Source organism: Artemia franciscana, unplaced genomic scaffold, assembly GCF_032884065.1.
Source record: "Artemia franciscana unplaced genomic scaffold, ASM3288406v1 PGA_scaffold_52, whole genome shotgun sequence".
Lineage (NCBI taxonomy): Eukaryota > Metazoa > Arthropoda > Branchiopoda > Anostraca > Artemiidae > Artemia > Artemia franciscana.
Genome location: NW_027062693.1, coordinates 947,675 through 959,917, shown reverse-complemented (window position 1 = coordinate 959,917; position 12,243 = coordinate 947,675). Strand labels below are relative to the sequence as shown.

Here is a 12,243-nt window from a genome sequence, read left to right as displayed (position 1 = left end):
TCCGTAGGGGTATCTTTGTGTAGATCGTGTGCGGGTATCCTTGTCTCCTCTCAACCTGAAAAAAAAGTAAGAATGAACAGGTGGCATAGAAAAAAAACTGTTTGTTCTTTGTGCCATTTTCAGGAAAAGCTGGCCGATTTATTCACCTGATTTGATTTTTATTTGAAACGAAAAGTCATTTTGAATGTGCCTGATCTGGCGTTTGAGCCTTAAAAATGCCAACTGGATCAGCCAGGACAATTTACGGTTGATTTTGTTTTGAACTGATGATATGACTAAAGTAGTTTTAAACTAGGTAGTCCTACCAGGAGAAAAAAAAAACAAAGAAAATTAACTGAGACATGAAGACACGATTAAAGTAACCATTAAATAAGTGGCCCTACCGCTGCAAAAAAATGAACACTTTGACACATTTTATTCCCCTTAGTATTTAAGTAGTGATGCCTGTTTGTATCCAAAGGGGGCCCTATCCCTTCAAATTTCAGACCCGACGCTTTTCTTAAAATTTCTTCAAAATGCAGGTGTCAAAACCCGTAATGGTAGTGCTCTATTAGACTTGGCACAATGAACACTGATAAAATAATCATCGTATTCAATTTGGACCCCATGATATCAAAACACAAATCTTATTGCACGCCCTCGGATTTCCTCAACCATACTCAAAGGATTAACAATATCCTTATCATTGTTAATAGTAGTCCACCAACTGTAAAGGCGGGACATTGGCTGTGCATATTTCAAACAGCGGAGAATATTGAATTTTTCGATCCTCTTGGGCTATCGTATGCATTCTGCACACCTCAATACGTCACATTAAAAGCTTTCTTGAGCAACCTGGAAAATATATCATTCAAAATCGGAAGCGAAAACAAGATTTATCAACCAAAAGCTGTAGTTTTCAGGCGCTACTATATTTATTTTTCAATCTTACAGTGAGTTTCTCAGCATTTATGCAGACAATTTTCGATTGAACGATTTTCTAATTGAAAATTCCCTTTTCCTACCCGTTTAAAGTAAAATGCTTTAAAAATATTTGTGAATTTGTTTATTAATAAAGTTGTACGTACAATAAAAATTCCGTGTCATTTAGATTTCTTCTTCCACGTATAGTAGAACATTGGTAATGATAAGTGGCGGCAGGTCATCAAGATTCAGCTTGTACTCATCTTGGCATGCAAAGTCAAGGTCAGATTTTCTACAGTATGATGTAACTTACTTTTATCAAATCTCTTTTTAAGCTCAATAATACTATTTTGATTCATATTATAAAATACACGTGTTTCAATTTGCTTATTTGAAGCAATTTCACATACCGTATTCTCAGTATAAGAATCACTTTCCGTAACGGAAAATAAAAGTCAGTAGGCTTATAATCATATCAGCCAGTATCTTCACAGCGATGTCGTAAAAACCGGACTCTCTTATTATTCCAGCAATTGATGCATAGACCAGGTTATTCCTCCCAAACCAATTTATCAACCACGACAATACCAATCTCTAGAAAATAGACTAAAATTACGTTTAGTGTTTTTTCAATCATACCAGGGTAAGTATTTTCCCTTTGATCACATAAGTATGTCTTTTTAATAAGTTTGTCTGAATGATAAACAGTGAGAAAATTGTTCAATTTGGATTATATTGATTTTTTTGGATTGACTGATGGAGTGTATCTGTGAATGGTCATGTGGGCTAGGTTAAACCTACCTAAATAAGATTCGCCCATAAAGTTGGCATTTGCTTGAAACTTTCTATTGAAACAATCAACTAATTTTTTTGGCGTTGACATTATTAGATTCCTACTAATTTCAGCTATTATAGATGGTGTTCCTTTAGTTTTATAGGTGCTGCTGTTTACCATTTACAAACATCTGCGATGCATCATTATCTGCGATAGCTTTGTAGGAGAAATTAGTTTGGAATGCGATTTTGGACTTTTTAAATCATGCTCGAAAAGCTGGAAATAAGAGTGATGAGATAAGTCGTAAAGCATGCTAGTTTTTTTTACTTAGGACGATGTAATCAAGGCTAAGGAGATACTGTGGTCTTCTGCTCACTACATCAATAGTGTTTCAATTAAAAAAGTGCCGAAGACAATATTAATGAAATGTTAAAGTTACTTGAAATTTATGAGAAACGTAACGTTGAGCTGCCAGTCTTTGTGATAGTTGAACCTGGCAAGGTCCCTATATGTCCTGGTGAGATAGCAGCGGTAATCACTAGAAAAGTTATTGAAGTTTGTAATAAGCCAGGCAATTTCATGAATAAGGACCCTCCCGCCCACTCGATTTTTCCTACAGTCACTGAAAGAAAGCCCTCATTTGCAGTGGTACTCAAGAATTTGCCCTCTAATCTCACGAAGTTAGACTCGAGGAAAGAATTTTAGCATAAATTTTTTGGCATAGAGTGCTCTAAAATTGTCGAAGTTCAGCCCAGAAATGATAATTGGCGAGTTATTACAGCTAGCAAGGCTGATGTAGAAACTCTTGTCGGGATCTTTCATAACAGCGATAAATCTCTTTCTGCAACAATCAGGTATTGCTCTCATCTCGGTATTGCTCGATTTGTCCCCAGCAATATAAATGACGATTAACTTTGCGCACTGACTCCGAAATGTGTCAGTTCAAAACAGACTGGCAGTACCAGCTCGTTTCGATTGAAATTTGTAAAATTATAAATGCCATAAAAAATCCCCCAGTCATAGATTATGAGAGGATCAAAGTTGCTGAGTATATCTCCCTCCCGGTAAAATGTTTCAAGTGTCAAGCCTACGGGAATATTTCCAGCAGCTGCAAAAATGAAGTTATTTTCGTAGTCTGCGGTGACCATGGTAATTCAAGCTCCAAAACATCTCCTTGTCAAATGTCCAAGAAGTATGGATTGTGCGAATCACAGGATCATTCCTGTTACAGCTTCAAATGTCCAGTTTCCCAAGAACTTCTAAGTAAAGTTAAGTCTGCATAATGGCTCGAGCCTTAAGTCTCTTATCATAGAATATCAATGGCAAAGTGGTTGACAAAGGCTTAGTAGGGAAAAGCAGCTATGCGAGTTACTTCAATGAGAATCAACGAGCAACTGAGGAAAAAGTTATGAAAATTGAAACTTAGTTAATTATTCTGTTGCGAAATAATCCTCTTGTAAGCTAACATTGAAGCAACTCTTTTTTGTCTAGTGGGTAATCTTGTCCCCTGGTGATTGTGTAAAATTTTAATTCCCCCATCGACTATTGGTTCATTTTTTAAAAGAATATCATAAATTGGGTCAATATTTAAATTCCCTGTGTCTCTATTTATTGAAATATTAGCAAATATATGTTTTTTTAATTTCTGTAGCCTCCCTCGCCCACTGAGAAAAACCTCTATCATTAGAAATAGCTGTAGCCTCATCAAATTGTATAAAATGTTCAGGATAAAAGAATGTGTGTTCAGCTAGAGCCGAAATAAAAGTTTCGTGTTGTTGACATCCGTGTTGTTGACGCATCCTGTCTTCTGGCAAAAATCTGAAATTCCACATTTTTGTTGATAGGAGCTTGAAACTTCTACAATAGGGTTCTCTGATACGCTGAATCCGATGGTGTGGTTTTTGTTCAGATTGTAAGACTCTTCGAGGGTGTTTCCCCTAGTCTCTAAAATAAGACAAATTTTCTCAGGTTCGTAACTTTTTATGGGTAGGAGTAAATTTGATGAAACTTATATTTTTAAAATCAGCATTAAAACTCAATTCTTTTGATGTAACTATTGGTATTAAAATTCGGTTTTTTAGAGTTTCGGCTACTATTGAGCCGGGTCGCTCCTTACTTCAGTTCGTTACCACGAACTGTTCGATAATATTCATATTCAGACAGTTTTTCAAAATGAGGTGTTGGCTGGATTACGCTAATGATGTATCTTTATTGCAGTATGGTCATCTAAGTAGGTCAATGAACTAAATGCTCAAATAAGGGTACCCAAATGTCCAAATGATGGTGTAAGCCCTGTACCTGTTACAGTCATACTACTAAAACTTTGAAATAAACCGCAAATCCATATTTGTTGAAAAGACTTCAGCAATTTTTGTTAGTGGTGGGCGCCAAATTAAAAAAAGAGAAGGATAAAAAATGTAGGCGAAGAAAATATATGGCACCACAAAGATTAAGACGGTTTAGCTTGCCTTTGAAAGAATAATTGGCTTTGGGAGCCAAAAAATTATGAGTATTTGAGTTTTGACAGACAAAAGCATTGTCAAATTCTACAATTTTGTTTTGCTTATCTCTCAAGTGTAAAGCTACCATAAATCACCATTAATATATAAATGAAACCCAAAACGAACATGAACTAGACCTACGTTGCCTGAGCAACGTGAAGTGTTGAGGCAACCTTTGTCCGGCTTCGCCGATTAAAGTGTTACGAGAGCAACACTTTGGTTTTGTTTCTTTGCTATCGGTTAAACGCTTAAGTTGTCAGCCTATTGAAGCTTTTAAAACCTTATGTTCAAAGACGAACACGATCAGTAATCACATGATCAAAGGCTATTCCTCAGCGTTGAAAAAACAACAGTAACAAAAGAATATCGAAAGAAGGGACTAAATTGCCTTTGCAGCCAGTTGAACTTTGTCCTTTTCAATCGTAGACATCGTGACGGATCAAGACGTGGAACAATATCTTATATAATCTAGTTGGTATTATAAAGCTATCCGTAACTTTTTAGGATCAAAATGCCATAGTATTAATTATTACGAAACTTCCTCGTTGTTTTACGGTATCGTTTGTACCCGTTGCGTAAACACTTAATTCTAGGTTACCGTGAGTATGGGTAGGCAACACCAACTAGCAAAAGTTAATAAACAACAAAGAGAGATAAAACTCCACAAAAAAAAACCTCAAACGAGACTGCGGCCAGTAAACTTTACTGGCCGCAGACTTGTTTGAGGTTTTTTTTTTTGGAGTTTTATCTCTCGTTGTTGTTTATTGTCATGTCTGGCCAGTTCGGCTTAAGAACTTTCATTAGCAAAAGTTACAAATCCCTCTTCACTAAAGATGATTGTAGCCTCACAGACGATTATTACTTACAAGTCCCCTACATGTCTTACCACTGGAACAAACTCGGTCTTATCATCAAATACACTGGAAACAAATAATTGGTACACCAAATAGCAAAATTTGCAAACCTTTCACTGCCAAAGATGATTATGAGCTAACAGCTCACAATTGGTATCGGCTTATTTTTGGTTTCAGCGTGTACCCTACTACTGAAGTTGTCAACCCCTTGACACTTTCAAACTAGTATATCTCATTAAGGAATTTTTGTTGAAAAAAAATTTCTATTTGTCTTAGTTCAAAAGTTGATTTTTTTTTTGCCGTAGGCCAACTTTCTAACGTCACCACTTAGAAAGGAGCGAAGGGTAAGCTCCAATTTCTTTAGCAATGACAGAACTTTTAAAGTTTAAGAGGTACATCTGATAACATTTCTCTACCTCAATCCCAAGTCCGAAAAAACAAATGATAAACCCAGCGAAAATCACGGCAGCACTTTCGGACCCGTGGGAAAATACAGCTTTTTTGCTTCTGTAAATTTTTCTATTTATCACTCAAAGTGATAGCTTTGAGTGATAAATAGAATGATAGCTTTGAGTGATAGAAGTGATAGCTTTGAGTGATAATAGAGTGATCAAAGCATATTCAAGATGCGGGCAGACAAAAGACATATACAACCTTAAGGAGTGAGAAGGGGGGACGCTATATTTATTTAGGAGCTTAAGGAGGGGGATAGACGCATTAGCTTTATGGATGATATCTTTAACGTGGATATCCCACTTTAAATTTGAAGAAATTGTGACTCCAAGTAATTTAACCGAGGACGTATAAATTTCAAGAGGGATAGGATTAAGAAAACAGGGCGAGGATTTGAGGAAACAAATCGGCATTATCATGGACTTAGAGGGGTTTACTGTCATATCTAGGTCCAAAGCCTCACTTCCAATTTCATTGAGGATACTCATAGGGTCGCCTCTTAAATTTCTGAAGCAACTTTCAACAAATTTCCAAGGTCAGGAACTTCCTTCGCGAGGCTGTTAATCATGACTGAAAAAATGAGGGAACCTAGGAGAGTTCCTTGGGGTATGCCATTGTAGGTAGGGACAGGATTTGAGTAATGGTTCTGGTATTTAACCACCTGCGATCTATTTATTAAAAAGGAGGCAACCAATTTTACCAGTAAGGGATCGATATTGAACTTGCTTTCTAGTTTCTCAATTAAAATATTGTGGTTAACAAGGTCAAAGGCTTTCTGAAGGTCAATAGAAATTAAGTTTAGCCAGGAATTAGGCTTTTCGAGGATTTTCCCGATGTGGTCAATAAGAGAAACGAGGTAGTGCGAAGTAGAAGTTGATTTTAGGTTTCCGAATTGCTTCAGGTCAGTAAGAGGTAGGATTTTTTTCTTTAGCAAATCTGCAAGGAATCCTTCATACAATTTTGAAAAAAAGAGTAAGAGTAATAGGTCGAACGCCTTCAAAGCCAGACTTTCCGTTTTTCTTTTTCAAAGGAGTAATGATACCCTTTTTCCAAATTGTTGGAATTTGCCCAGACTTAGTAATTTCGTTTAACAGGACAGACAAGGGCTTAGACAGGAAGTCACCGAAGACTCTATTAAGAGGAAACGGGATATCCAAAGGACAAGCACTTGTCTTTCCTAGTTTATCAATTCTTCTTTCAATCTCAGACGGGGAAACAGTCGGGAAAAAGGGGGATGGGGCTCTTGTGATAATTGGATTGGCAATGCTGGCTCTGGACAATGGAAGCGAGAAATTTATTTAGACTATTTGCAGTAACATCAGGGGGCTCTGGTAAATTGAAATTAAGCTGGTCAAGACTCCTGCCACATAGCTTTTTAACCTCGGAATACCAGTTTTTTGGCTTATTAGTGAACAATTCTTCGATCTTATTTTTATAGTATGATCGTGCCAATTTACGAATTTCTCTTTTAATTGATTTTCTTAGTATATTGGCTTTATCTAGTTCACCATTTTTAAATAGCTTCAATTTGGTTCTAATTAGTGTTTTTATTGTTTGATTAATAAAGGGTTTACCACTTGAGCACCTTTTAAACCTTTTTTCTGGGAAACAAATTTGATATTTATCACTTAGCTTTTTATGAAACGTGGCTGTTTTCTCATCAAGATTTTGTAAACTATAAATGTCGGACCAATCTTCAGTACTCAGCCACATACCGAAAGAAAGAAGACCAGAATTTTGAAGAGGGCGGTAAGTGCTATAAGCTTGTGCGGAGCTTTCCAAAATGTAATGCCATATTCATCAATCCGGCCTGAGGTCCCCACTTTCCGTAAAAACCGCACAGGTTAGACCCTTACAGTTTCCAGGATTAAGCCGACATCGGCGGCATAGAAAAAAAAAAAAAAAAAAAAAAAAAAACGGGACAAAACCAAAGTGTTGCACTCGCAAAATAATTACAATAGATATCCTAGTCAAATCCAAAACGAGCAAAAACTAAAAAGAATAAGGCTGACAACCTCCAACCCTTCTCAAGACCAGAACATAATTTGCACTTTTTTGTTCGTTTTGGGTTCCATTTGTTCATTGATGGTGAATTTGTAGTAGTTTTGCTTAATGGAGCTCTTTATTATTCTTTGACAAACTTGTTTTGCGGGAAAAGTTTTTAAATTAATTTGTGTTTGTTTTTTATTGACATAAGCTTTTACTGGGAAAAAACACGGCATATCTTTTGTTTTTGTTCTATTTGACTCTATAGTTTTAGTTTTTGAAAATTATTTGACTTCATTTATGCTCATTTTTGGTCTAATCAAGCTCATCACTTTTCTTTTAAAAACTTGTTCCGTATGTTTCCCATTAGCAAATACTATCTGTAAGTAATTAAATAAAAAAAAAAAATTTCAAACGAAAGTTAGGAGCAACATCAAAACTTAAAACGAACAGAGATTATTACGTATACGAAAGTGGTTGCCTTCTCCTCGAGACCACGCTCCATTCTTAAAGAATTAGGATAAAAAATCAAAACTTTAGCATAAAGAGTAAGGTCTTGACGAAGCTCTTTACTGAGGATGTTCACTTTTTTATGAAAATTAATTAAAAAATATGTATTTTTCAGTTTTTTTCAATATATGTATTTTTCATAAGTAAAGTGCAATATTAAACCATGAGACGACTAGAAATACATTTCTTATATAATTCAAGCCAAAAATGAACAGAAATTATGGCAAATTTTGAGTTTTTGTTTATTAATTGGTTGATAGAAGGTGAGTTTACCCCTGGGTGTAATTTTTATTTTGCGACATCAAAGAAACCCTTAAAGTGACGCCTTGTACGTAATTAGAAATTAGTTACCAGAACATCTTTTACAATAATGACAGGACATAAATATTTATGAAAATAACCCGGAGAGTTAGGTTGAATTTGATGAATTTACCTACTTAAATATCAGTCTAAATGAAAGACAAATTCGACATGAATATACTCATCCGCTTAAGATGAAATTTGACATGGTTTCGCAGACACGTGAGGTAGCTTGATATTTCAATAAATTTTCCTTATCTGTTGGGAAAAAACATGATGAAAAACTTCGCCGGCAATCCTTCAATAGTTAAAGGTATATGAGTAAATAAAATGCTCTCGAATAATTCTTTTCAAAAGAGGAGGAGCTTCAAACAGGTTGAGGGGGAGATCGAATCAAAAAAGAATGTTATGCTGATAAAATTTTATAGAAATGTTTTCAGAAATATAGTTTTTCAATACTATCAATTTCCCCCAACAAAGGGATTTTAAATTTGTTTTTTTTGGTCAGTTAACTAGAAAGTGAAACCTTTTCCTATATCATAATATGCTATTGAAAACTATACCATACTCAGGGGCATCCCATTATTCCAGACATGCAAATTATTATAAATAATTTTTTAGTTCCCCTCTCTTCACCTAGACAAAGATATAATATCATTTGGGTTGGTCAGAAGCCAATTTGAGCAAGTCCATTAAACAGGCACCGAGAACCAAAATCTAAGATTCAGTTATTCAGTACACAAATTGTCAGGTGAAAAAAGAATTAGGCACTTTCTTGTTGACCAGTTTTTTATTGCTCTTGGCAATTTCAAATAGAGATCAGGACAACTCTTAAGCGTAGCCTATAGTAAAGACCCATAGGGCTTCAATATGAGCTATTGTTATGATTGTTTTTTCCAGAGAGACTTCGTAAGGAAGAGTTTTTTATAAACTTTGGAGGGGCTTATTCTATTGAAAATTGAAAGTTATGTTGTTCTTTTTAAGGGTTGGAAGTAATGAGAAGGCAGCCAAGAAAAGCCAAAGCCCAACATCTAACTACATCTTATCAAATCACTTCTTTCAGTAAGTATGGTTTTAGTCGACATTCCAAATCAACACGTACTTATTCCTCATCTCTGATTTGTTTAAATAATATGTAAAAGAAAAGAAAAAAAAATACAATCTTGTCAATAGCACTTATACGCAGGAATTAGAGACATCAATCCTCGGGCACTTTAAAAGTGAAAACGGTGACTCACTAAAAAAAAAAATACAGGCATCATCTTTCAAGATAATAAATATGCATAAATAAATTGGTGGTAAAAAGAAAGCAAGAAATTGCCTTGAAATTGAAATTGTTTTGCAAGGAGATATTTTCAGTAAATTAGGAAAAAGATTCTGGCTTGATTCTTAGAGAGTAGTTTCTTCACACACCTTATTGTGGGGCAAGGGCTCAATTTTATTTGGGCTCAAGCCTAAACCTCCCTTAAAAGTATGTCTTTTGTGTTGTTTTTTTTAGGGTAAATTCTCGTATAAATGACTTTTCAAATGTAGGTTTACTCCTTTATTTAGATGGTATCTCACCTAGTCTATTTGATTTGTTGACACAACCACGTGTAAATTCGCTAACAAGCTCAAGTTAACATCTTTTTCATCGTGACTCACCTTGTTCAAGCAAAAAGGCTCACTTTTATTTTGTTTTAAGCCTAAAATCCACTCTCTACTCTCGTTTTTTGGGTATTTTTGTACAAATTCTCTTTCAAATTATCCATAAAATTTTGGTTCACTCCAAGTTCTTTTGCCTTCCAAGTGTGTTTTGCTTATTCTTTTTTCAGCTATCCTTCATTTGAGCCACATCATTTCTTTCTACCAATTATGATTTAATTAGATATTCTGAAGATGGCATTTGAGCTCATTTTAACCTCTGACCCTCTTAAAAACAACTATTTCGTTCAAGAATAGGTGGATTTTTCCCTACATCTCTACTCTTATCTGGATCAAGGTTACCACTACCAAAGCCCGTACCCAGGGGGGGAGGTAGATGGTTAGAACCCACTCCCCAAAATGTTTCTGACTGCAAATTTTTGCTACGTTTTTTAAAGTTTTCCTCTCTCTCCCCTCAAACAAAAGTGCCTCCTAAACAAAAATCCTGGACACGACCCTGCCAATACCTCCTTTTTATAATCCATTAAACGTTGCAAATTTTACGTTGAAAATCTATTTATGGGGTTTCAGATTCTTTGAAATTCTCCGCCAGCCAATAAGTCAAACAGTTTGTGGTAACGAACTGTAATAAGGAGCGACCCGGCTCAATAGTAACCGAAACTCTAAAAAAAGAAATTTTGATACCAATAGTTACAATCAAAAGAATCGCATTTTAATGCCGATTTTAAATATACGAGTTTCATCTAGATCAGTTATACCCATCAAAAGTTACGAGCCTGAGAAAATTTCCCTCATTTTAGAAAATAGGGAGAAACATCCCGTAAAAGTCATACAATCTTAACGAAAATCACACCAATAGATTTAACGTATCAGAGAACCTTATTGAAGAAGTTTCTAGCTCCTATCTACAAAAATGTGGAATTTCGCATTTTTTGCCAGAAGACAGATCAAGGACGTGTGTTTATTTGTTTTGCTTTTTTTTTTGTTTTTTTTTTTCCCAAGGGTGATCGTATCGACTGATTGGTCCTAGAATCTTGCGAGAGGGCTCATTCTAACGGAAATTAAAAGTTCTAGTGCCCTTTTTAAGTGACCCAAAAATTGGGGGATTTTAAGGGGGATTTTTTGGTTTAGGGGGGAGAGTTGAAGGGGGGTTACGTGGGAGGATATTTCAATGGAGAAACTTCTCATGGGGGAAGAGAATTTCAATGAAGGGGTGCAGGATTTTCTAGCTTTATTTGAAAAAAAAATGAAAAAATAAATATGGAAAGTGTTTTTTCTACTGAAAGTAAGGAGCAGCATTAAAACTTAAAACGAACAAAAATTATTACGCATATGAGGGGTTTACCTCCTCGTTATACCTCACTCTTTACGCTAAAGTATTTTAGGTAATTTCAACTATTTATTCTACGGCCTTTGTGATTCAAAGGTCATTCTTAAGGAATTGGGACACAATCTAAGCTTTAGTGTGAAGAGCGAGGTATCGACGAGGGTTGAACCCCCTCATACACGCAATAAAAACATACGAATACAGAAGTTCGTTACGTAAGTTAATTCGTAAGTTATGTACATTTTTTACAAATGAAAACGTTTGTAAAAAATTGAAAGTTCTAGTTGCTTTTTTAAGTAATCAAAAACTTGGAGGGCAACTAGGCCTCCTCCTTCGCTTCTTTTTCTCAAAATCTTCCAATTAATTGCAATTTATTAATATGCAAATTTCGTTTTAATTATTTATGTGCGGAGAGTCAAGATCAAAACATGCATTGATTCTCAACATTAATTCTCAACGCCCCGCTCTTTACGCTAAAGTTTCTTACTGTTTTAAAAAGTATAGTTAAGAGAAAGGGTCAAACTTTAGCGTAAAGAGTGAGGTGTTGAGAAGGAAAAGCCTCTTTCATATACGGAATAATTTCTGTTCGTTTTAAGTTTTAATGTCGCTCCTTACTTTCCGTTACAAAAAGTTTTTTTTTTTATTTAATACCAAAAAAAGTCTCATGGTCCAAGTACATGACCACAATAGCCCTGCAGCCTTATTCATCGTGTGTAATCGTTCAAAGGTGCAAGATAGGAATTCCGATCGGATTTAAAAATTTTCTCTTTTGCTGTCCAGTAAGGTTCTCTAAAATATTCTTTTGTAAGTTTTTTTTTCCACAATTCTTGTCAACAAAAAATACCAATACCCAAAACCACAGACAAAAAAAAGTCTTGGATCAAATTGCATAAAAAATTTCGGTCCGGCGACGCGTTGGTGTCAATCCAGATATTAGAACCTTTTTATCAAAAAACTCTGGGGTCTTGGGGCAAATGTTATAAGGAATGG

General features: G+C 35.3%; 1 long non-coding RNA gene across 2 annotated transcripts in view; it reads left to right on the top strand.

Annotated features, from left to right (window-relative positions):
• LOC136041975 (uncharacterized) overlaps positions 1-12,243 on the top strand; it is a 43,345-nt gene that overhangs the window by 21,933 nt on the left and 9,169 nt on the right. For both annotated transcript variants that reach the window (XR_010621140.1, XR_010621139.1), the window contains one exon: positions 9,267-9,344. This is a non-coding gene — a long non-coding RNA (uncharacterized LOC136041975). The remainder of the gene's footprint in view (positions 1-9,266; positions 9,345-12,243) is intronic.